Genomic DNA, 24,922 nt, shown 5'->3' with positions numbered 1-24,922 from the left:
TTTTCAGGCAATTTTTTTTTCTGTGTGTTTTATCCCCATTTTTTTGTTTGTTTTTTATTTTATATATCAATCAATCAATCAATCAATTTTTTTATATAGCGCCAAATCACAACAAACAGTTGCCCCAAGGCGCTTTATATTGTAAGGCAAGGCCATACAATAATTATGTAAAACCCCAATTGTCAAAACGACCCCCTGTGAGCAAGCACTTGGCTACAGTGGGAAGGAAAAACTCCCTTTTAACAGGAAGAAACCTCCAGCAGAACCAGGCTCAGGGAGGGGCAGTCTTCTGCTGGGACTGGTTGGGGCTGAGGGAGAGAACCAGGAAAAAGACATGCTGTGGAGGGGAGCAGAGATCGATCACTAATGATTAAATGCAGAGTGGTGCATACAGAGCAAAAAGAAAAAGAAACAGTGCATCATGGGAACCCCCCAGCAGTCTACGTCTGTAGCAGCATAACTAAGGGATGGTTCAGGGTCACCTGATCCAGCCCTAACTATAAGCTTTAGCAAAAAGGAAAGTTTTAAGCCTAATCTTAAATGTAGAGAGGGTGTCTGTCTCTCTGATCTGAATTGGGAGCTGGTTCCACAGGAGAGGAGCCTGAAAGCTGAAGGCTCTGCCTCCCATTCTACTCTTACAAACCCTAGGAACTACAAGTAAGCCTGCAGTCTGAGAGCGAAGCGCTCTATTGGGGTGATATGGTACTACGAGGTCCCTAAAATAAGATGGGACCTGATTATTCAAAACCTTATAAGTAAGAAGAAGAATTTTAAATTCTATTCTAGAATTAACAGGAAGCCAATGAAGAGAGGCCAATATGGGTGAGATATGCTCTCTCCTTCTAGTCCCCGTCAGCACTCTAGCTGCAGCATTTTGAATTAACTGAAGGCTTTTTAGGGAACTTTTAGGACAACCTGATAATAATGAATTACAATAGTCCAGCCTAGAGGAAATAAATGCATGAATTAGTTTTTCAGCATCACTCTGAGACAAGACCTTTCTGATTTTAGAGATATTGCGTAAATGCAAAAAAGCAGTCCTACATATTTGTTTAATATGCGCTTTGAATGACATATCCTGATCAAAAATGACTCCAAGATTTCTCACAGTATTACTAGAGGTCAGGGTAATGCCATCCACAGTAAGGATCTGGTTAGACACCATGTTTCTAAGATTTGTGGGGCCAAGTACAATAACTTCAGTTTTATCTGAGTTTAAAAGCAGGAAATTAGAGGTCATCCATGTCTTTATGTCTGTAAGACAATCCTGCAGTTTAGCTAATTGGTGTGTGTCCTCTGGCTTCATGGATAGATAAAGCTGGGTATCATCTGCGTAACAATGAAAATTTAAGCAATACCGTCTAATAATACTGCCTAAGGGAAGCATGTATAAAGTGAATAAAATTGGTCCTAGCACAGAACCTTGTGGAACTCCATAATTAATTAATTAATGGGGAATCTTCTTCTGTGAAGAAGATTCCCCATTTACATGAACAAATTGTAATCTATTAGACAAATATGATTCAAACCACCGCAGCGCAGTGCCTTTAATACCTATGGCATGCTCTAATCTCTGTAATAAAATTTTATGGTCAACAGTATCAAAAGCAGCACTGAGGTCTAACAGAACAAGCACAGAGATGAGTCCACTGTCCGAGGCCATAAGAAGATCATTTGTAACCTTCACTAATGCTGTTTCTGTACTATGATGAATTCTAAAACCTGACTGAAACTCTTCAAATAGACCATTCCTCTGCAGATGATCAGTTAGCTGTTTTACAACTACCCTTTCAAGAATTTTTGAGAGAAAAGGAAGGTTGGAGATTGGCCTATAATTAGCTAAGATAGCTGGGTCAAGTGATGGCTTTTTAAGTAATGCTTTAATTACTGCCACCTTAAAAGCCTGTGGTACATAGCCAACTAACAAAGATAGATTGATCATATTTAAGATCGAAGCATTAAATAATGGTAGGGCTTCCTTGAGCAGCCTGGTAGGAATGGGGTCTAATAAACATGTTGATGGTTTGGATGAAGTAACTAATGAAAATAACTCAGACAGAACAATCGGAGAGAAAGAGTCTAACCAAATACCGGCATCACTGAAAGCAGCCAAAGATAACGATACGTCTTTGGGATGGTTATGAGTAATTTTTTCTCTAATAGTTAAAATTTTGTTAGCAAAGAAAGTCATGAAGTCATTACTAGTTAAAGTTAATGGAATACTCAGCTCAATAGAGCTCTGACTCTTTGTCAGCCTGGCTACAGTGCTGAAAAGAAACCTGGGGTTGTTCTTATTTTCTTCAATTAGTGATGAGTAGAAAGATGTCCTAGCTTTACGGAGGGCTTTTTTATAGAGCAACAGACTCTTTTTCCAGGCTAAGTGAAGATCTTCTAAGTTAGTGAGACGCCATTTCCTCTCCAACTTACGGGTTATCTGCTTTAAGCTACGAGTTTGTGAGTTATACCACGGAGTCAGGCACTTCTGATTTAAAGCTCTCTTTTTTAGAGGAGCTACAGCATCCAAAGTTGTCTTCAATGAGGATGTAAAACTATTGACGAGATACTCTATCTCACTTACAGAGTTTAGGTAGCTACTCTGCACTGTGTTGGTATATGGCATTAGAGAACATAAAGAAGGAATCATATCCTTAAACCTAGTTACAGCGCTTTCTGAAAGACTTCTAGTGTAATGAAACTTATTCCCCACTGCTGGGTAGTCCATCAGAGTAAATGTAAATGTTATTAAGAAATGATCAGACAGAAGGGAGTTTTCAGGGAATACTGTTAAGTCTTCTATTTCCATACCATAAGTCAGAACAAGATCTAAGATATGATTAAAGTGGTGGGTGGACTCATTTACTTTTTGAGCAAAGCCAATAGAGTCTAATAATAGATTAAATGCAGTGTTGAGGCTGTCATTCTCAGCATCTGTGTGGATGTTAAAATCGCCCACTATAATTATCTTATCTGAGCTAAGCACTAAGTCAGACAAAAGGTCTGAAAATTTACAGAGAAACTCACAGTAACGACCAGGTGGACGATAGATAACAACAAATAAAACTGGTTTTTGGGACTTCCAATTTGGATGGACAAGACTAAGAGTCAAGCTTTCAAATGAATTAAAGCTCTGTCTGGGTTTTTGATTAATTAATAAGCTGGAATGGAAGATTGCTGCTAATCCTCCGCCCCGGCCTGTGCTACGAGCATTCTGACAGTTAGTGTGACTCGGGGGTGTTGACTCATTTAAACTAACATATTCATCCTGCTGTAACCAGGTTTCTGTAAGGCAGAATAAATCAGTATGTTGATCAATTATTATATCATTTACCAACAGGGACTTAGAAGAGAGAGACCTAATGTTTAATAGACCACATTTAACTGTTTTAGTCTGTGGTGCAGTTGAAGGTGCTATATTATTTTTTGTTTTTGAATTTTTATGCTTAAATAGATTTTTGCTGGTTATTGGTAGTCTGGGAGCAGGCACCGTCTCTACGGGGATGGGGTAATGATGGGATAGTGTTTATTTGTTTATTTATAATTTAACAAATATTTTTATTTGCCCCAATCAGGAACATTTGCTGTGCGGACAACTTAAATACAGATGCACTTCAAAAACTTCCATTGATGATCTGAACACCATAAAGTCCAGTCGAAAGAAAACATCTCTGCTCTTCAAAATAGGAGAAAAGTGTCTTCAACAACAACACCAAAGCTGCAGAAGAGACCGACATCTGGTCCAGAGAATCCAGCATAACATCACCTGCTTCTAAGTAAAAGGTTCTTTAAACAGCAACTTTTTTTTTTTTTTTGGAAAAGCTGTTTGATTTTATATTTTAACAATAAATGAATGGATCATTAAAAATGTCTATGAAATCAAAGTCAAATGTGCACAATGTTAAAACATTCACAATCACTAATCAAATTCATATTTTAGAAATGACTGTCCTGATCACAACATTAAAGGCAATCACATATTTTGATGTAATTACAAGTTGAAATGACTCAATTAAAAGAAATATTTAATCATGAGGTTTATGTCACAGAAATCCTACTTTACAATCACACTGCAATCATTCTTAAATTATCTCCTCCTGCATTTATAATAACTGTATTTATTTACAGTGTCTGTTTTTCTGGTTGAAATGAGATATAATTTACCAGCCTTAAAAAATTTACAAATTTCCATGTTATTTTATTTGTCTAAAAAAATAAATGTCCAAGGTTTCTTATGTTAAACAAGAAATTGTCTAATCTGAAATAGCAGGTGCTTTTAATTTACAGATGAAGAAATGTTTCTAAAGAACCTTTTGTTTATTTATTTAGTTTGCTATTAAACATGTTCAAAACTTTTTTTATTACATTAATCAGAAATTTAGAGGTACAACCCCAATTCCAATGAAGTTGGGACGTGTAAAATGTAAATAAAAACAGAATACAATGATTTGCAAATCCTCTTCAACCTGTATTCAATTGAATACACCACAAAGACAAGATATTTAATGTTCAAACTCATAAACTTTATTGTTTTTGTGCAAATATTTGCTCATTTTGAAATTGATGCCTGCAACACATTTCAAAAACGTTGGGACAGTGGTAGGTTTACCATGTGTTACATCATCTTTCCTTCTAGCAACACTCAATAAGTGTTTGGGAACTGAGGATGCTAATTGTTGAAGCTTTGTAGGTGGAATTCTTTCCCATTCTTGCTTGATGTATGACTTCAGTTGTTCAACAGTCTGGGGTCTCCGTTGTCATATTTTGTGCTTCATAATGCGCCACACATTTTCAATGGGCGACAGGTCCGGACTGCAGGCAGGCCAGTCTAGTACCAGTCCAGTCCAGTCCAGTCCAGTACAACGAAGCCATGTTGTTGTAACAAGTGCAGAATGTGGCTTGGCATTGTCTAGCTGAAATAAGCAGGGCCGTCCCTGAAAACGACATTGCTTGGATGGCAGCATGTGCATGTGTTGGTCCAAAACCTGGATGTACCTTTCAGCATTGATGGTGCCATCACAGATGTTAAGTTGCCCATGCCATAGGCACTAACACACGCCCATACCATCACAGATGCTGGCTTTTGAACTTTGCGCTGGTAACAATCTGGATGGTCTTTTTCCTCTTTTGTCCGGAGGACACGACCTCCATGATTTCCAAAAACAATTTGAAATGTGGACTCATCAGACCACAGCACACTTTCCACTTTGTGTCTGTCCATTTCAAATGAGCTTAGGCCCAGAGAAGCTGCGGCGTTTATGGATGTTGTTGATGTGTGTCTTTCACTTTGCATGGTAGAGTTTTAACTTGCACTTGTAGATGTAGCGACAAACTGTGTTAACTGACAATGGTTTTCTGAAATGTTCCTGAGCTCACACGGTAAGATCCTTTACACAACGATGTCAGTTTTTAATGCAGTGCCGCCTGAGGGATCGAAGGTCATGGGCATTCAGTGTTCGTTTTCGGCCTTGCCGCTTACGTGTAGAAAGTTCTCCAGATTCTCTGGATCTTCTGATTATATTATGGACTGTAGATGATGGAATCCCTAAATTTCTTGCAACTGAACGTTGAGAAACATTGTTCTTAAACAGTTGGACTATTTTTTTTACGCAGCTGTCACAAAGTGATGATCCTCGCCCCATCTTTGCTTGTGAACAGCTGAGCCTTTTGGGGATGCTCCTTTTATACCCAATCATGACACTCACCTGTTTCCAAACAGGTGTTCTTTGAGCATTCATCAACTTTCCCAGTCTTTTGTTGCCCCGTCCCAACTTTTTAAAATGTGTTGCAGGCATCCATTTCAAAATGAGCAAATATTTGCACAAAAAATAATAAAGTTTATCAGTTTGAACATTAAATGCCTTGTCTTTGTGGTGTATTCAAATGAATATAGGTTGAAGAGGATTTGCAAATCATTGTATTCTGTTTTTATTTACATTTTTCACAATGCCCCAATGTTATTGGAATTGGGGTTGTAAAAAAAACAAAAAAAACAAAACAAATTTGCAAGGATTTTTCTTCAGAAAACTCTATAAGTGAGCAGTCCTGTGACATGTTTCTGTTTTTGTACAGATCAGTGGTTTCTGCACTGATCTGTTTTATAGAGATCAGTGGTTTCTGCCACTAGTCTTCCGTGTTTTGGCCCGACGCATCGTTCCTATTGGACAGCGTGAAGCTACGTCACAGTTTAGAGCAGTGAAAGCTGGACTGGGTTGAACTTTGACCGTGTCAGCCTGTCAACAAGCGGCAATGTGCGCTCCCGTCAGAAGCATCAGTTTAGCTCAGCTTTTGACGCGACACTTCTGATGGCTCTAAAAAGCAACACGTCTCATTGAAAAAATGCTTTTTAGACTGATTTGTGATGCCTCTGATGCTTCCAAAGTGTCCGGTGTGAAAGGCCCATTACTTGTGGTATTTCCTGCACTTTTCGGGCGCAAAGAGGTAATTTAGCCGGGAAGCTAGCATCGTAGCTCTTATGGATCATCTTAAAATGCCGCTCCAAATTCTCTTTCTTTGGTAACGCCATGTTTGCATTGCAGATAAGGCAGATTGATTTGCCATTTGAATAAGTTTTGGATTTTTTTTGCATCCATCATTGTACGCTCGCGTAGCTCTTCACTGTAGCTCCTTGCGACCTCTTGACCCTGCACATTCACAGATAGAAAGAACCGTGGGAGATTTTTTTTCCCCACCTGCATGCGATCGACTGGAAGCCAGCCCGCTGTTGGGCACGCTGGTACTATATAAATGCAGTCCATTTATTTGATATGCCACAACAGGAGAGAGAGAGAGAGAGAGAGAGAGAGAGAGAGAGAGAGAGAGAAAAATTATCAATAATTGCACTTTTAATGAAAAATAAGGCTTTCTGAAATGTTTGCATACTGCAGCCATGTTGTACTTCATGGGATAAAAGTGGTCATGGACTAAGCAGGGGGTCTTTACCTGAGTGAAGCTGCTCCCCCCAATTCAAATGTTAAAATAGCAATGTTGTTCCTTGTGCTGCATTGCAAAGTTAAAATAATTTGCTTAATTAGCCTCCAGCCTACTTTTTAGACCTCCGTGCACCACCTGCCCACGTCGTGGGTTAAGTGGTTGACGCACAACGGTGTCCAGCGGTGGGGTTGCCTCATGAGAGTTCCATGGACATGATTTCAAGGTGCAGTCAGGGGCCGGAGGGTGTCCAGTTTGGTGAGTTCCATCTCTGCTTTTTGTGGATGATTGTGTTCTGTTGGCTTCATCAGGCAGTGACCTCCAATGTGCACTGAGGGGAGAGTTATAAAGTGGAGGAGTTTAAGTATCTCAGAGTCTTGTTCATGAGTGGGGTAGGTTGGAGTGCGAGATCCATAGATGGATTGGGGCAGGGTCTGATGTTTTATGGATGCTGTCCCGGACCGTCGTGGTGAAGGAGCTGAGCTGGAAGGTGAGGTTTTCAATTTACCAGTTGATTTGAATGACTGAAAGAAAAAGACTGAGGGTACACCTGATGGAAATGAGATTCCTCTCTTCAGTATCTGGGCTTACACTCCTGGACAGGGTGAGAAGCTCGACTATTCTGGAGGGACTCTAAATGGAGCCGCTGCCTCTTTGCATTGGCAGGAGCCAGCTAAGGTGGTTCAGGCACCTGGTGAGGATGTCTGCTGGTTGTCTCCCTAGACAGGTCTTCCAGGCACATTCAACCAGGAGGAGACCCCGGGGAAGACCCAGAACATGCTGACTGGATTGTATTTCCCACCTGGCTTGGGACCACCTTAGGATCCCCCTGTAAGAGTTGCAAGACTTGACAGAGGATCACGAAGTGTGGGATGAGTTGCTTGTTCTCTTGCCACTGCGACCTGGACCTGGATAAGTGGATGAAAATGAATGAATGAAAGTATATATGTTGTTAAGATAGCCATGTCATAATTATTCAGGATTGTCACCTTATCATGGTGGGGGGGTAGTTATGTGCTCCAGTGATCCTGATAGCTGTGTTATCTGGAGCATTTGCTCCTGGTATGGCCTCCCTTAGCAAATTGGTCCCAGGTGAGGAGATAAAGCAGTGATCTTTATAACTCTATGATTGACACAACAATGGATGGAGTCACCTCGACCAGATTAGGGATACTCCTCCTGGTGCCAAGGCTGAGGGGTGGGATGGTGGGTGGCGCTTGCAGCAAGCACATGGTGGCCAGGTGTGCTATTATGGGACTCGGTCTAGGTCAGCCCAAAGAGCCATTGCGGTGGGATCACCACCTGCAGGGAGTCTGTAGCAGGAGTATTCAACACCTGTCCTCAACAGCCGGTGTCCTGCAACTTTTAGATGTGTCCCTAGTCCAACACACTTGAATCAAATTGCTGAATTACCTCATCACTATGCAGTCAGGTTCTCCAGAGTGTTGCGAATGATCTCATGAATTGACTCAGGTGTATTGAAGCAGAGACGTTATCTAGAGGAGGTGTAGCACCTGTGATGAACTTCTGCCGTGCCCCAATGTTGTCATATTATCCATGCTTCACGAGGTGTGTTTACACTGAGGGCTGAACTCCTGACACTGGAACTCTGCTGAAACGACCTCTCGCGTGAGTCACGGACCGTAAGACGGTGCGAGATTCACAACTGCGAAACAGCAAATATTTCCAATATTTGTGGTCCAGTAGGGGAGGACCATTCCTTGCAGGTCCTGACAGGGTTAATTTGAGTTCTTATTGTTCCTGGCTCAAAAAACAAAGCAGATGCCCACATCTCTTTGAAAAAGAATTTGGTGCAATAAACTTGTATCAGCTTTCTTCTATTTGTTTTTAGATTTAACAGTTGCTGATGTTTCCCTGTCAAATCTGCTCTTCGAGTCACATGGCTGAGTTGGTTGGTAAGCTGAGTTGGTTGGTAAGCTGATAACTCGGCAGAGTGTGATGTCTCCCAGACTTTTATAGGTGGTGATGATGATGTGTGACAGCTGTCAGCTCCGTGCACCTGGTGGACTCCACCGACAACTGCGCCCTCTGGTGCCTGAAACCAGACAACAGGCAGGATGCCCTCTGGTAGTGAGCCAGCAGTACCTCCTCTTCGGGCGGCCCACACAATAATGTGGGCAATATCACCCAAGTCATCCAGAGGCATACATTTTTAACTTATGGTTCAAATTTTAACCAAACTAATTTAGGACAAGTTATTTAAAATTACCATCACGTCTGAAGTTTTATAAAGTGAAAATATCAGATATATGTTTTAGTTTTAAAGTAATGCGCTAATATTTAAAGTTTTAGCGTGGACATGCTGTGCCCAGTGCATTATGGGTAGAATAGGGTAATCTCAGTACATTCACGACAGGATAAATGCATTTCAGACACTCTGATCAGGCTCCATGGACAACAGCATTAAACTCTAGTGCCTAAAACTCTGGTAAATTGTCTTTGCATTTATTAAATTTCATGCATCTTAAAAATGTAGCAGACATGGATTATCTGGAATTTTGTTTTGGCAAGTTTTCATGGTCTCTACTGCCATCTACTGGCCAGTAGTGTTCATGGCAGTATTCAAACTGAAGCTGGGCTGATATTTTCAATCACTGTACTCAGTTCCAGCTCAAACTGTACCACAGATCCACAGTTCAGAGCTCCCGATTTATGTCCTCACACACATTGTACGATCGGTTAACCTGAAACTTGGTGCGATCCAAAAAATTCTCGCTTTATTCTCGTTTACATAATGAATGAGTCAACCAGTCAGTGTTAGTGGAGGCACATTTTACCCAGAATCCTTTGCGATCTGTCTGTGATTGTTACAAAACTTCAGAATTAGTGCATTATTCAACATTAAAAGATATATATTTTCACTTTGTACAAATGACAGAATTGACATTAATGGGGTTATTCTATCAGTATTCATTTTATTTATACACCAAACCATAACTCAGCATTGCTTTATTTTCCAAGACCTCCGCCTGACAGTAGCATTGTGATTGAGTAGAGAGTTGAGCTTTGTGGCTTCTCTAAGCTTGCTTTTGTTTTGGAATCCATGTAATAAACAGGAGCTTTCAGCAGGTGGTAGGATGCTCAAAGACAAAAGTGCTGACTCATTGTTTGGGTCTGTCATCCTTTTTGATGCTTCCAGACGGAATCGTGGTGTTAAAACTCAAAATCAGCTTGTTACTAGTTGCAAGTGCATGGGAAACAATGCTGGAATTTATCGGTTATCTGTAACATCTGATACATTTTTGGGTGGTTTATTGGTTTATCTTTATCAACGATAACTTTTCAGTTATCTGATTATCTGTTATCGAAGTTAATTTTTTTGTTATCTGTGCCCACCACTGGTTTTCATCAACACTCGAGCAGCAGCATTCTGTGCCATCTGTAGATGTCTCATACTCTTATGTGGCAATCCAGAAAATAAAACTTTACATTCGTCAATTCTGGAAAACAAAGGTTGAATTAAAAAGTGTGAAATGTAAAACAAACCCTCCTGATGTACATTTCCACTTTATCACTTCCATCAGTACAAAAACTCATTGCTGTCAGGTTAAGCTCACCACACTGATACTTTATTTTATTGAGTGTTGTTCTAACATTTATTGTTAATTTGTTTCTTTACAGACATTCAGCCGTTGTTGGTGATGAAAGAATAAATTCTGTCTGAACACCAGGAATGGAATCTGAGTGTTGACCAGGAGGACATTAAAAAAGAAGAGAAGCTGTGGATAAGTCAGCAGGGAGAGCAGCTTCAGCACCTGGAGGAGGCAGATCTCACCAAGTTTGGTTTCACTGCCGTCCCTGTGAAAAGTGAAAATGATGATGAAAAACCAGAGTCATCACAGCTTCATCAAAGCCGAAGTGATGAGAGCACAGAGGCTGAGCCCGTAGCCAGCAGCTCATCTGTACACAGAACACTGACAGCAGAAGCTGATGGAGATGACGATGACTTCTTTTTCCCCACTCGACGACACACCCGCCGAGGATCAAACTCTGGTTATTGGCGACTCTGTTTTGCGAAATGTGAAGTTAGCGACACCAGCAACCATAGTCAATTGTCTTCCGGGGGCCAGAGCAGGCGACATTGAAGGAAATTTGAAACTGCTGGCTAAGGCTAAGCGTAAATTTGGTAAGATTGTAATTCACGTCGGCAGTAATGACACCCGGTTACGCCAATCGGAGGTCACTAAAATTAACATTAAATCGGTGTGTAACTTTGCAAAAACAATGTCAGACTCTGTAGTTTTCTCTGGGCCCCTCCCCAATCAGACCGGGAGTGACATGTTTAGCCGCATGTTCTCCTTGAATTGCTGGCTGTCTGAGTGGTGTCCAAAAAATGAGGTGGGCTTCATAGATAATTGGCAAAGCTTCTGGGGAAAACCTGGTCTTGTTAGGAGAGACGGCATCCATCCCACTTTGGATGGAGCAGCTCTCATTTCTAGAAATCTGGCCAATTTTCTTAAATCCTCCAAACCGTGACTATCCAGGGTTGGGACCAGGAAGCAGAGTTGTAGTCTTACACACCTCTCTGCAGCTTCTCTCCCCCTGCCATCCCCTCATTACCCCATCCCCGTAGAGACGGTGCCTGCTCCCAGACTACCAATAACCAGCAAAAATCTATTTAAGCATAAAAATTCAAAAAGAAAAAATAATATAGCACCTTCAACTGCACCACAGACTAAAACAGTTAAATGTGGTCTATTAAACATTAGGTCTCTCTCTTCTAAGTCCCTGTTGGTAAATGATATAATAATTGATCAACATATTGATTTATTCTGCCTTACAGAAACCTGGTTACAGCAGGATGAATATGTTAGTTTAAATGAGTCAACACCCCCGAGTCACACTAACTGTCAGAATGCTCGTAGCACGGGCCGGGGCGGAGGATTAGCAGCAATCTTCCATTCCAGCTTATTAATTAATCAAAAACCCAGACAGAGCTTTAATTCATTTGAAAGCTTGACTCTTAGTCTTGTCCATCCAAATTGGAAGTCCCAAAAACCAGTTTTATTTGTTATTATCTATCGTCCACCTGGTCGTTACTGTGAGTTTCTCTGTGAATTTTCAGACCTTTTGTCTGACTTAGTGCTTAGCTCAGATAAGATAATTATAGTGGGCGATTTTAACATCCACACAGATGCTGAGAATGACAGCCTCAACACTGCATTTAATCTATTATTAGACTCTATTGGCTTTGCTCAAAAAGTAAATGAGTCCACCCACCACTTTAATCATATCTTAGATCTTGTTCTGACTTATGGTATGGAAATAGAAGACTTAACAGTATTCCCTGAAAACTCCCTTCTGTCTGATCATTTCTTAATAACATTTACATTTACTCTGATGGACTACCCAGCAGTGGGGAATAAGTTTCATTACACTAGAAGTCTTTCAGAAAGCGCTGTAACTAGGTTTAAGGATATGATTCCTTCTTTATGTTCTCTAATGCCATATACCAACACAGTGCAGAGTAGCTACCTAAACTCTGTAAGTGAGATAGAGTATCTCGTCAATAGTTTTACATCCTCATTGAAGACAACTTTGGATGCTGTAGCTCCTCTAAAAAAGAGAGCTTTAAATCAGAAGTGCCTGACTCCGTGGTATAACTCACAAACTCGTAGCTTAAAGCAGATAACCCGTAAGTTGGAGAGGAAATGGCGTCTCACTAACTTAGAAGATCTTCACTTAGCCTGGAAAAAGAGTCTGTTGCTCTATAAAAAAAGCCCTCCGTAAAGCTAGGACATCTTTCTACTCATCACTAATTGAAGAAAATAAGAACAACCCCAGGTTTCTTTTCAGCACTGTAGCCAGGCTGACAAAGAGTCAGAGCTCTATTGAGCTGAGTATTCCATTAACTTTAACTAGTAATGACTTCATGACTTTCTTTGCTAACAAAATTTTAACTATTAGAGAAAAAATTACTCATAACCATCCCAAAGACGTATCGTTATCTTTGGCTGCTTTCAGTGATGCCGGTATTTGGTTAGACTCTTTCTCTCCGATTGTTCTGTCTGAGTTATTTTCATTAGTTACTTCATCCAAACCATCAACATGTTTATTAGACCCCATTCCTACCAGGCTGCTCAAGGAAGCCCTACCATTATTTAATGCTTCGATCTTAAATATGATCAATCTATCTTTGTTAGTTGGCTATGTACCACAGGCTTTTAAGGTGGCAGTAATTAAAGCATTACTTAAAAAGCCATCACTTGACCCAGCTATCTTAGCTAATTATAGGCCAATCTCCAACCTTCCTTTTCTCTCAAAAATTCTTGAAAGGGTAGTTGTAAAACAGCTAACTGATCATCTGCAGAGGAATGGTCTATTTGAAGAGTTTCAGTCAGGTTTTAGAATTCATCATAGTACAGAAACAGCATTAGTGAAGGTTACAAATGATCTTCTTATGGCCTCGGACAGTGGACTCATCTCTGTGCTTGTTCTGTTAGACCTCAGTGCTGCTTTTGATACTGTTGACCATAAAATTTTATTACAGAGATTAGAGCATGCCATAGGTATTAAAGGCACTGCGCTGCAGTGGTTTGAATCATATTTGTCTAATAGATTACAATTTGTTCATGTAAATGGGGAATCTTCTTCACAGACTAAAGTTAATTATGGAGTTCCACAAGGTTCTGTGCTAGGACCAATTTTATTCACTTTATACATGCTTCCCTTAGGCAGTATTATTAGACGGTATTGCTTAAATTTTCATTGTTACGCAGATGATACCCAGCTTTATGTATCCATGAAGCCAGCCAGAGGACACACACCAATTAGCTAAACTGTAGGATTGTCTTACAGACATAAAGACATGGATGACCTCTAATTTCCTGCTTTTAAACTCAGATAAAACTGAAGTTATTGTACTTGGCCCCACAAATCTTAGAAACATGGTGTCTAACCAGATCCTTACTGTGGATGGCATTACCCTGACCTCTAGTAATACTGTGAGAAATCTTGGAGTCATTTTTGATCAGGATATGTCATTCAAAGCGCATATTAAACAAATATGTAGGACTGCTTTTTTGCATTTACGCAATATCTCTAAAATCAGAAAGGTCTTGTCTCAGAGTGATGCTGAAAAACTAATTCATGCATTTATTTCCTCTAGGCTGGACTATTGTAATTCATTATTATCAGGTTGTCCTAAAAGTTCCCTAAAAAGCCTTCAGTTAATTCAAAATGCTGCAGCTAGAGTACTGACGGGGACTAGAAGGAGAGAGCATATCTCACCCATATTGGCCTCTCTTCATTGGCTTCCTGTTAATTCTAGAATAGAATTTAAAATTCTTCTTCTTACTTATAAGGTTTTGAATAATCAGGTCCCATCTTATCTTAGGGACCTCGTAGTACCATATCACCCCAATAGAGCGCTTCGCTCTCAGACTGCAGGCTTACTTGTAGTTCCTAGGGTTTGTAAGAGTAGAATGGGAGGCAGAGCCTTCAGCTTTCAGGCTCCTCTCCTGTGGAACCAGCTCCCAATTCAGATCAGGGAGACAGACACCCTCTCTACTTTTAAGATTAGGCTTAAAACTTTCCTTTTTGCTAAAGCTTATAGTTAGGGCTGGATCAGGTGACCCTGAACCATCCCTTAGTTATGCTGCTATAGACGTAGACTGCTGGGGGGTTCCCATGATGCACTGTTTCTTTCTCTTTTTGCTCTGTATGCACCACTCTGCATTTAATCATTAGTGATCGATCTCTGCTCCCCTCCACAGCATGTCTTTTTCCTGGTTCTCTCCCTCAGCCCCAACCAGTCCCAGCAGAAGACTGCCCCTCCCTGAGCCTGGTTCTGCTGGAGGTTTCTTCCTGTTAAAAGGGAGTTTTTCCTTCCCACTGTAGCCAAGTGCTTGCTCACAGGGGGTCGTTTTGACCGTTGGGGTTTTACATAATTATTGTGTGGCCTTGCCTTACAATATAAAGAACCTTGGGGCAACTGTTTGTTGTCATTTGGCGCTATATAAAAAAATTGATTGATTGATTGATTGATTGATTGATTGATTGATTGATTGACTTCAACCAGCCAGCAACTCGAGTCCAAACAGTCATCCACAACCAGATACCAGTGGCAGGAGTTCAGACAGTTCTGCAACGGAGACTGATGACATTGATGACTGGAAACAGGCCAGAAAACTTCAGTCAAGTTTTAAGTGTCAACAAAATACTGATATTGTTAGTAAAAGCAAATGCAACATTGCTGAGAAACAATTACATTTTTCTAAATATGGAAATGTTTCTGGTCACATTGACAACCTGGAGCAACACAAGGGGAGTCAAGCAAGTGGAATATCATTTAGCTGTCCCAATCGGCATAAAGGACAAAAACAAAAGGCATCTCTGAACACAGACAAGAGAATTCAGACAGGACAAAGAACACTTGGCTGTTCTGCATGTGGTCAAAGATTTGAATGAAAGAGCCACCTGAACAAACACATGATAATTCATACTTCCTACTGGGCACGAGCCTCGAGTGTCCTCGGCCCCACTGTGAAGGGGTTTGCCAGGAGAGATCTTGGTATGAGGATGTTTCAAAAGAAACAAACCCCAGCTAAAAACTCCACAAAGCGCCCTAGGCACGAGAGCGTGTGAAGAAAGCAATGGTGCAACTTCTCCCAGTGCTGCGGGGAGACATCTCTTCTGTGGCAGCACTCAGCTGGGTCATCGACCAGATCAGCTGGGTCATCCACCAGATAGTTCTGATCCTGGACCCCAGCAACAACACCATCAAAGGGCTAAAAGAATCAAGTGAAACTACATCATTATAAATTGATCTGTTGGGGAGAAGAAAAAGATCTTTGACTACTTCAATTCAATTTCAATTTTCAATTTTTTTTTTTATATAGCGCCAAATCACAACAAACAGTTGCCCCAAGGCGCTTTATATTGTAAGGCAAGGCCAGACAATAATGATGTAAAACCCCAACGGTCAAAACGACCCCCTGTGAGCAAGCACTTGGCTACAGTGGGAAGGAAAAACTCCCTTTTAACAGGAAGAAACCTCCAGCAGAACCAGGCTCAGGGAGGGGCAGTCTTCTGCTGGGACTGGTTGGGGCTGAGGGAGAGAACCAGGAAAAAGATATGCTGTGGAGGGGAGCAGAGATCGATCACTAATGATTAAATGCAGAGTGGTGCATACAGAGCAAAAAGAGAAAGAAACAGTGCATCATGGGAACCCCCCAGCAGTCTACGTCTATAGCAGCATAACTAAGGGATGGTTCAGGGTCACCTGATCCAGCCCTAACTATAAGCTTTAGCAAAAAGGAAAGTTTTAAGCCTAATCTTAAAAGTAGAGAGGGTGTCTGTCTCCCTGATCTGAATTGGGAGCTGGTTCCACAGGAGAGGAGCCCGAAAGCTGAAGGCTCTGCCTCCCATTCTACTCTTACAAACCCTAGGAACTACAAGTAAGCCTGCAGTCTGAGAGCGAAGCGCTCTATTGGGGTGATATGGTACTACGAGGTCCCTAAGATAAGATGGGACCTGATTATTCAAAACCTTATAAGTAAGAAGAAGAATTTTAAATTCTATTCTAGAATTAACAGGAAGCCAATGAAGAGAGGCCAATATGGGTGAGATATGCTCTCTCCTTCTAGTCCCCGTCAGCACTCTAGCTGCAGCATTTTGAATTAACTGAAGGCTTTTTAGGGAACTTTTAGGACAACCTGATAATAATGAATTACAATAGTCCAGCCTAGAGGAAATAAATGCATGAATTAGTTTTTCAGCATCACTCTGAGACAAGACCTTTCTGATTTTAGAGATATTGCGTAAATGCAAAAAAGCAGTCCTACATATTTGTTTAATATGCGCTTTGAATGACATATCCTGATCAAAAATGACTCCAAGATTTCTCACAGTATTACTAGAGGTCAGGGTAATGCCATCCAGAGTAAGGATCTGGTTAGACACCATGTTTCTAAGATTTGTGGGGCCAAGTACAATAACTTCAGTTTTATCTGAGTTTAAAAGCAGGAAATTAGAGGTCATCCATGTCTTTATGTCTGTAAGACAATCCTGCAGTTTAGCTAATTGGTGTGTGTCCTCTGGCTTCATGGATAGATAAAGCTGGGTATCATCTGCGTAACAATGAAAATTTAAGCAATACCGTCTAATAATACTGCCTAAGGGAAGCATATATAAAGTGAATAAAATTGGTCCTAGCACAGAACCTTGTGGAACTCCATAATTAACTTTAGTCTGTGAAGAAGATTCCCCATTTCCATGAACAAATTGTAATCTATTAGACAAATATGATTCAAACCACCGCAGCGCAGTGCCTTTAATACCTATGGCATGCTCTAATCTCTGTAATAAAATTTTATGGTCAACAGTATCAAAAGCAGCACTGAGGTCTAACAGAACAAGCACAGAGATGAGTCCACTGTCCAAGGCCATAAGAAGATCATTTGTAACCTTCACTAATGCTGTTTCTGTACTATGATGAATTCTAAAACCTGACTGAAACTCTTCAAATAGACCATTCCTCTGCAGATGATCAGTTAGCTGTTTTACAACTACCCTTTCAAGAATTTTTGAGAGAAAAGGAAGGTTGGAGATTGGCCTATAATTAGCTAAGATAGCTGGGTCAAGTGATGGCTTTTTAAGTAATGGTTTAATTACTGCCACCTTAAAAGCCTGTGGTACATAGCCAACTAACAAAGATAGATTGATCATATTTAAGATCGAAGCATTAAATAATGGTAGGGCTTCCTTGAGCAGCCTGGTAGGAATGGGGTCTAATAAACATGTTGATGGTTTGGATGAAGTAACTAATGAAAATAACTCAGACAGAACAATCGGAGAGAAAGAGTCTAACCAAATACCGGCATCACTGAAAGCAGCCAAAGATAACGATACGTCTTTGGGATGGTTATGAGTAATTTTTTCTCTAATAGTTAAAATTTTGTTAGCAAAGAAAGTCATGAACTCATTACTAGTTAAAGATAATGGAATACTCAGCTCAATAGAGCTCTGACTCTTTGTCAGCCTGGCTACAGTGCTGAAAAGAAACCTGGGGTTGTTCTTATTTTCTTCAATTAGTGATGAGTAGAAAGATGTCCTAGCTTTACGGAGGGCTTTTTTATAGAGCAACAGACTCTTTTTCCAGGCTAAGTGAAGATCTTCTAAATTAGTGAGACGCCATTTCCTCTCCAACTTACGGGTTATCTGCTTTAAGCTACGAGTTTGAGAGTTATACCATGGAGTCAGACACTTCTGATTTAAAGCTCTCTTTTTCAGAGGAGCTACAGCATCCAAAGTTGTCTTCAATGAGGATGTAAAACTATTGACGAGATACTCTATCTCCCTTACAGAGTTTAGGTAGCTACTCTGCACTGTGTTGTTATATGGCATTAGAGAACATAAAGAAGGAATCATATCCTTAAACCTAGTTACAGCGCTTTCTGAAAGACTTCTAGTGTAATGAAACTTATTCCCTACTGCTGGGTAGTCCATCAGAGTAAATGTAAATGTTATTAAAAAATGATCAGACAGAAGGGAGTTTTCAGGGAATACTGTTAAGTCTTCTATTTCCATACCATAAGTCAGAACAAGATCTAAGATATGATTAAAGTGGTGGGTGGACTCATTTACTTTTTGAGCAAAGCCAATAGAGTCTAATAATAGATTAAATGCAGTGTTGAGGCTGTCATTCTCAGCATCTGTGTGGATGTTAAAATCGCCCACTATAATTATCTTATCTGAGCTAAGCACTAAGTCAGACAAAAGGTCTGAAAATTCACAGAGAAACTCACAGTAACGACCAGGTGGACGATAGATAATAACAAATAAAACTGGTTTTTGGGACTTCCAATTTGGATGGGCAAGACTAAGAGACAAGCTTTCAAATGAATTAAAGCTCTGTCTGGGTTTTTGATTAATTAATAAGCTGGAATGGAAGATTGCTGCTAATCCACCGCCCCGGCCCGTGCTACGAGCATTCTGACAGTTAGTGTGACTCGGGGGTGTTGACTCATTTAAACTAACATATTCATCCTGCTGTAACCAGGTTTCTGTTAGGCAGAATAAATCAATATGTTGATCAATTATTATATCATTTACCAACAGGGACTTAGAAGAGAGAGACCTAATGTTTAATAGACCACATTTAACTGTTTTAGTCTGTGGTGCAGTTGAAGGTGCTATATTATTTTTTTCTTTTTGAATTTTTATGCTTAAATAGATTTTTGCTGGTTATTGGTGGTCTGGGAGCAGGCACCGTCTCTACGGGGATGGGGTAATGAGGGGATGGCAGGGGGAGAGAAGCTGCAGAGAGGTGTGTAAGACTACAACTCTGCTTCCTGGTCCCAACCCTGGATAGTCACGGTTTGGAGGATTTAAGAAAATTAGCCAGATTTCTAGAAATGAGAGCAGCTCCATCCAAAGTGGGATGGATGCCGTCTCTCCTAACAAGACCAGGTTTTCCCCAGAAGCTTTGCCAATTATCTATGAAGCCCACCTCATTTTTTGGACACCACTCAGACAGCCAGCAATTCAAGGAGAACATGCGGCTAAACATGTCACTCCCGGTCTGATTGGGGAGGGGCCCAGAGAAAACTACAGAGTCCGACATTGTTTTTGCAAAGTTACACACCGATTTAATGTTAATTTTAGTGACCTCCGATTGGCGTAACCGGGTGTCATTACTGCCGACGTGAATTACAATCTTACCAAATTTACGCTTAGCCTTAGCCAGCAGTTTCAAATTTCCTTCAATGTCGCCTGCTCTGGCCCCCGGAAGACAATTGACTATGGTTGCTGGTGTCGCTAACTTCACATTTCTCAAAACAGAGTCGCCAATAACCAGAGTTTGATCCTCGGCGGGTGTGTCGTCGAGTGGGGAAAAACGGTTAGAAATGTGAACGGGTTGGCGGTGTACACGGGGCTTCTGTTTAGGGCTACGCTTCCTCCTCACAGTCACCCAGTCAGCCTGCTTTTCCGGCTGCTCGGGATCTGCCAGGGGGGAACTAACGGCGGCTAAGCTACCTTGGTCCGCACCGACTACAGGGGCCTGGCTAGCTGTAGAATTTTCCACGGTGCGGAGCCGAGTCTCCAATTCGCCCATCCTGGCCTCCAAAGCTACGAATAAGCTACACTTATTACAAGTACCATTACTGCTAAAGGAGGCCGAGGAATAACTAAACATTTCACACCCAGAGCAGAAAAGTGCGGGAGAGACAGGAGAAGCCGCCATGCTAAATCGGCTAAGAGCTAGTAGCTACGCTAAGCTAGCGGATTCCTAAAAACACGCAAAGTGAATAATGTGTAAATAATTTAGAGGTGATTCAGCAGAATGAGTGCTTTAGTTAAGGCACGTAAAGATTACACTGGGAAACAAATCGTAATCTAGATAACTAGATCAATCTAACTGCGCAGATTAAACAGCTAACAGATACAGAAAAACACCGCTGTGCTCCGGAACAGGAAGTGATACAATACCGCAGTGAGAGCCAACCACCTTCACTTACTAAAACATGAGAAGTGGGGCAGGAGATCAAAGACAGTATTTAAGGAGAGGATAGGTCACCATCTTGAAGAGAGCCCTCGGATACAAAGTCAGTAATGTTAAGGGTGCAACTTTAGACCCCATGTCTGGGGCCCACTGCACCCTATTAGAAGGAAATTCAAGGCAAATGAAAAACGAAGACAAAAACAAAAACACAGCAAAGGTCACAATAGAAGTACAACAGCCACCCGAGAGAGAAGAAGTTGAAAGATTGTGGAGACCACAATTTGAAGACCCAAAACAACACCAGGAGGTCGAGTGGATAGAAGTAATAAAAGAGAAAAAACAAAGATAAACAGCAAATGCCAGTAGTTGTAATCACTGAAGGGGAGAGCAGAAAGAAAATGAGTGAATACAGTAACTTCAAAGCACCTGGCATCAACAAAATCCAAAATGAGCAAAAAGGCTGCATAAGAAATTTTTTAGGAACTCAAGACCAGTTATTGATAAATAAAGCTTTCCTGGAGGACTGCAAAAAAAGGAGGAGAAACATTAACATGACTTGGATTGATTACAAAACGACATTTGACAGCGTGCCACACTCCTGGATCATGAGGTGCTTAAAACTCTACAATATCAAAGAGGAAATAAGATCTTTCCTGAGGGCACAAATGAACAAGTGGAACACCACCATCACCCTAAACCACACAGAGGAGCAAATAATAATTCCAGACATATGAGTTCAGAGAGGAATATTCCAGGGAAACAGCCTCTCACCACTTTTATTCTGCTTAACCACAGACCAGCTCAGCAAGATCCTGAAGGAGCATGACATTGGGTATGACTTATACCTGGTTCACACGGCAAGATAATTAGGCCGATACTGGACCCGATCTTCCCCTTCTGACAATCTTAAGGACGCCACGGCGATCGTGATGACGCTAAAGATAATCTTATCAGATATTCCTCCCGTATGTGGTGTGTTAAGAGTGCTCTGATCTGCTTGAAAGGACGTCAGGGGCACTCTGATCGCAAATCAGGGATATTCAACATGTTGGATTGTCTGGGCCCGATATCGCAGCGTGTGTGGTGTCCTCCGACCACTAATGAGCACGCAGCCTGCTGAATGTGATGTGCAGCCAATCAGAAAGTGAAGTGACGGACGCATGGAGCGGAAAATAAAATCAAAACAGCTGTTCTGACTTACCAGAAAGTCTGGTGGTTGCGCTGTCTCTACTCCTTTAAAGAATGGACAAGTTGTCTTGGTGGAACAATGGGACGTACAATGCCTTCATCAGTATCATGTCCACCGTACAATCTCTGCTGTCAATCAAGAACATTGGCTGTACCTGTCTTTAATAGATAGATAGCTTTATTTATCATTGTCATGACAACAACGAGATTTGCACACTCACATACCACAGACAAACCGCAATTAATCCACAGTTATTACTTGTTCACCGTAATAATGGCACACATCAGAAATTAAGACAACACATATACATTTGACATTGTTATGTGCACTAAAACTTGAACAGTCCGTTTTCCCAATTGAGGCGATGTGGTGTGTTACAGCCGCTGCAACCTTGAGTCGCGCCGCCAGTCAGCCAGCTTGGGAAAGTGACGTTGACGGCGCCGGAGAGGGGAGGTGTTGATCAGGGAAGGGAGGGGGTAGGGGGAAGGGAGTGGAACCATGCTTCAGAAGTCTGTCCGTTACCATGGATATTGTCTATGTGGGTTGAGCGCCCTCATCGGAGTTCCAGGCTTTAACACAACCCCGCTGGTCCTCTGTCCTCTGTGCTCTAATATGTGCTTTTGTGGCTTGTAACTTGAATCAAACCTTTTAAATAAACATCACTCAAAATCTCTTCTTCCTTCCTCTGTGTGGTGATAACAGTCTCTGTGAATAATATAATCTGTGACGATCTCATGAACAGTTTTTTGATGTCAGCTGCATATACAGGCTGATCACATGTGGCTTCACCTTACCAGCATCATGGTCACTGAGAATCTGAAGCATCTTCCTGCCATCGTCCGCTGCATCTCTCATCACAAGTGACTTTTATCATCCAACACTTGAATCAGTTCAACAAACACCTCTTCATTTCTTTCAGCATCTTCATCTGCACCGTCATCACCTTCATCTGGCTCTTGGAGTTTGGTCCTCTTTCAACCGAGCAGATGCAGGTGTACGAGAAACTTAGTTTCCCATAACTAGTAGTTTTTCTCATCTCCATCAAAACATAATCTCTTCCATCGGCTTTCAAACAACTTCCTGGGTTCATAACCTGTTGACGTTGCATCATAAAGGACTGGAAAACTGTGTCTGAAGATAATGGAGGATCAAACTCACACACAACCTTCAGTTTGTTTGACTAGCAGGAAAAGTACTCACAGGAGCAAAGTCACAGTCATTTATTGATTATCTGCTGCACTCTGACAATGACAGCTGTGTGAAGAGCACATTGAAGAACCCAACAGTTCAACATCTTTAAGTTACAGGATTGATGGAGAGAATATAGCTTTTCTTCGTTCTTTTTATGTTTCTGCAAATCTCTTGTCCATACTTCAGTCCATTAGGTGGCGGTAATGCAATGAATCGTCACCGCCATGAGAATGCAACGAAGAAGAATTGTTTCCTGTTGTGGTCCGATGCTAAAGCTAGTTAGCTGGAGACGTTGATCAAAGTTCACTCTATGATCCTCGAATATGTTTTTTTGAAGAGCTCCAGAAGCACAAAGGTCGACAGTAAACCAGAAGAAGAAGAAAAGGCGAAGTTAGCGCGAAAAGGTGGAACAGCTGAGAAGGTTTTTGAAACAGCGGCTAACTGCTGCTAATGCCGAGATATTTGAGTTGGTAGAAACAAACAGATCGTAGAGCAGCAAGAAGAAACGAGTGGATTTAAAGAAGAGAAGAAACTAATCAACGTACTGGATGCTGTTTTCAAGCCTGAAATTCGCTGATCCAGAGCAGGTTTGTCCACTGTTAGTTTGTGTTGGAGTTCTTATTATAGACCGAACACCAAATATCAGCAAAAATACATAAAACAAACTGTACTTTATGATGATAAATGAAGGACAATTCAGCTTGGTGATGGATTGATGAAGCTAATCAGTCGATACTATCGATTACAATTTTTCCTCATTTTATACACACAAAAAATGGAACTTTGCACGCAATTCATAAAATCAGAAGCTGGTATCAACATGACTCCAAACTGCTGAACTATGAGCACAACACCATGGTTTCATTCAAAGATTCTAAATCACAGTGATGCAAACCTCTGAACATAAAAATAATCATTTATCAAACTTTGTTCACTTTGTTATAGAAACACTGTGCTTCAAAACGCAGCACCCTGTTAACCAGGTAAAGTCAGAACACTTAATTTATCCTGAAGGAAACTGCTGATGTTCCAACTGCACAGATAAACAGAGATACAAGTCGACATGAAGAGCAAGAGACTGGGTAAGAAAATAACCATCCTAAGTTCTTTCAGCTTGTATCTTTTTGCTCAGGGTCGCCACAGCAGATCTAATATGTATATGCATGTTGATTTGGCAGAAGTTTTACACTCGATGTCCTTCCTGACGCAACTCCACATGACATGGAGAATGGGCATGGCTGGTCTTGGAACTGCAACCTCCTGGATTAGACATAAGCGCACTAACCCCCATGTTACCCTATAATAAAAATAACCATATTAGAAGAAAATAAAATTGAAGATCTATCTGAATAAGACAACTTCATAAACCTGTTTAACACTGAGGGTGAATTATGGCTTCTGATAGTGTTGATAATATCACACATACAAATGATTTATTGCGCATTCTGAGAGTGGAAGAGTTCTTGGACATGTGACCAGTTATTACATGTGACATGTGACATGTTATTACTGGACATGTGACACCTCTTTCCAAACATTGTATTAACAGACAAACTACAATAGACTAAAATGTTTTTTTCCTCCCAAAATCAGACGTCCTGCATTCTTTATGAATTACATCCTGACGTGCAGCACAGTCAGCTGCAAGAGCTCAGCTCATACGTATGGAAAGATGTTCATGCCAATAATGTCTGAAAGGAAATGCTTTTGACAAAAACTACAGATTTAGTTTATTTCTACTTGTGTCCAGAGATCATGGATTCACCATGTAGAGTTTATTTATGTCCAGAGTTTAAGGATGCAGTGACCATTTTCATATTTATATACTTTAAGACTAAATAAAATGTTGTTGACATAGAAAACCTGTAAAGCCTACTGTTAGTACACAGAAAATTCACAAGAGGTGAATCGGATTGATAAGCGGAATGAATAATGGTATTGACATCGATAAAATCTTATCAATACCCATCCCTACGGCTAGGCTACGTGACATCATCAGTTGTCTTTCGTTGCTCGGTGTAGATGTGATTGGCTGCTGCATTTTATTGCTGTAGGATTTTTCTGTGAGCTTCAGCTGTTTTTCTCCTCCTGAATGTACTTTGCTGTTCAGTGTACTGTACTGTATGTAAATCTTTCTCTGCCAGATCTATATT

The 24,922-nt window shown here is 40.9% G+C and overlaps 1 long non-coding RNA gene across 1 annotated transcript; it reads left to right on the top strand.

Moving 5' to 3' along the window:
• Nucleotides 1–1,562: 1,562 nt before the first annotated feature.
• LOC117525217 lies at nt 1,563–23,151 on the top strand. Its single transcript, XR_004564993.1, has 3 exons — nt 1,563–1,575; nt 2,452–2,458; nt 23,059–23,151. It is a non-coding gene; the product is annotated as an uncharacterized LOC117525217 (long non-coding RNA).
• Nucleotides 23,152–24,922: the final 1,771 nt, after the last annotated feature.

This window comes from Thalassophryne amazonica, chromosome 14 (assembly GCF_902500255.1).
Source record: "Thalassophryne amazonica chromosome 14, fThaAma1.1, whole genome shotgun sequence".
NCBI classification, from domain to species: Eukaryota; Metazoa; Chordata; class Actinopteri; order Batrachoidiformes; family Batrachoididae; genus Thalassophryne; species Thalassophryne amazonica.
The sequence above is the reverse complement of the archived record's forward strand: the minus strand, read 5'-3'. Positions and strand labels throughout refer to the sequence as shown.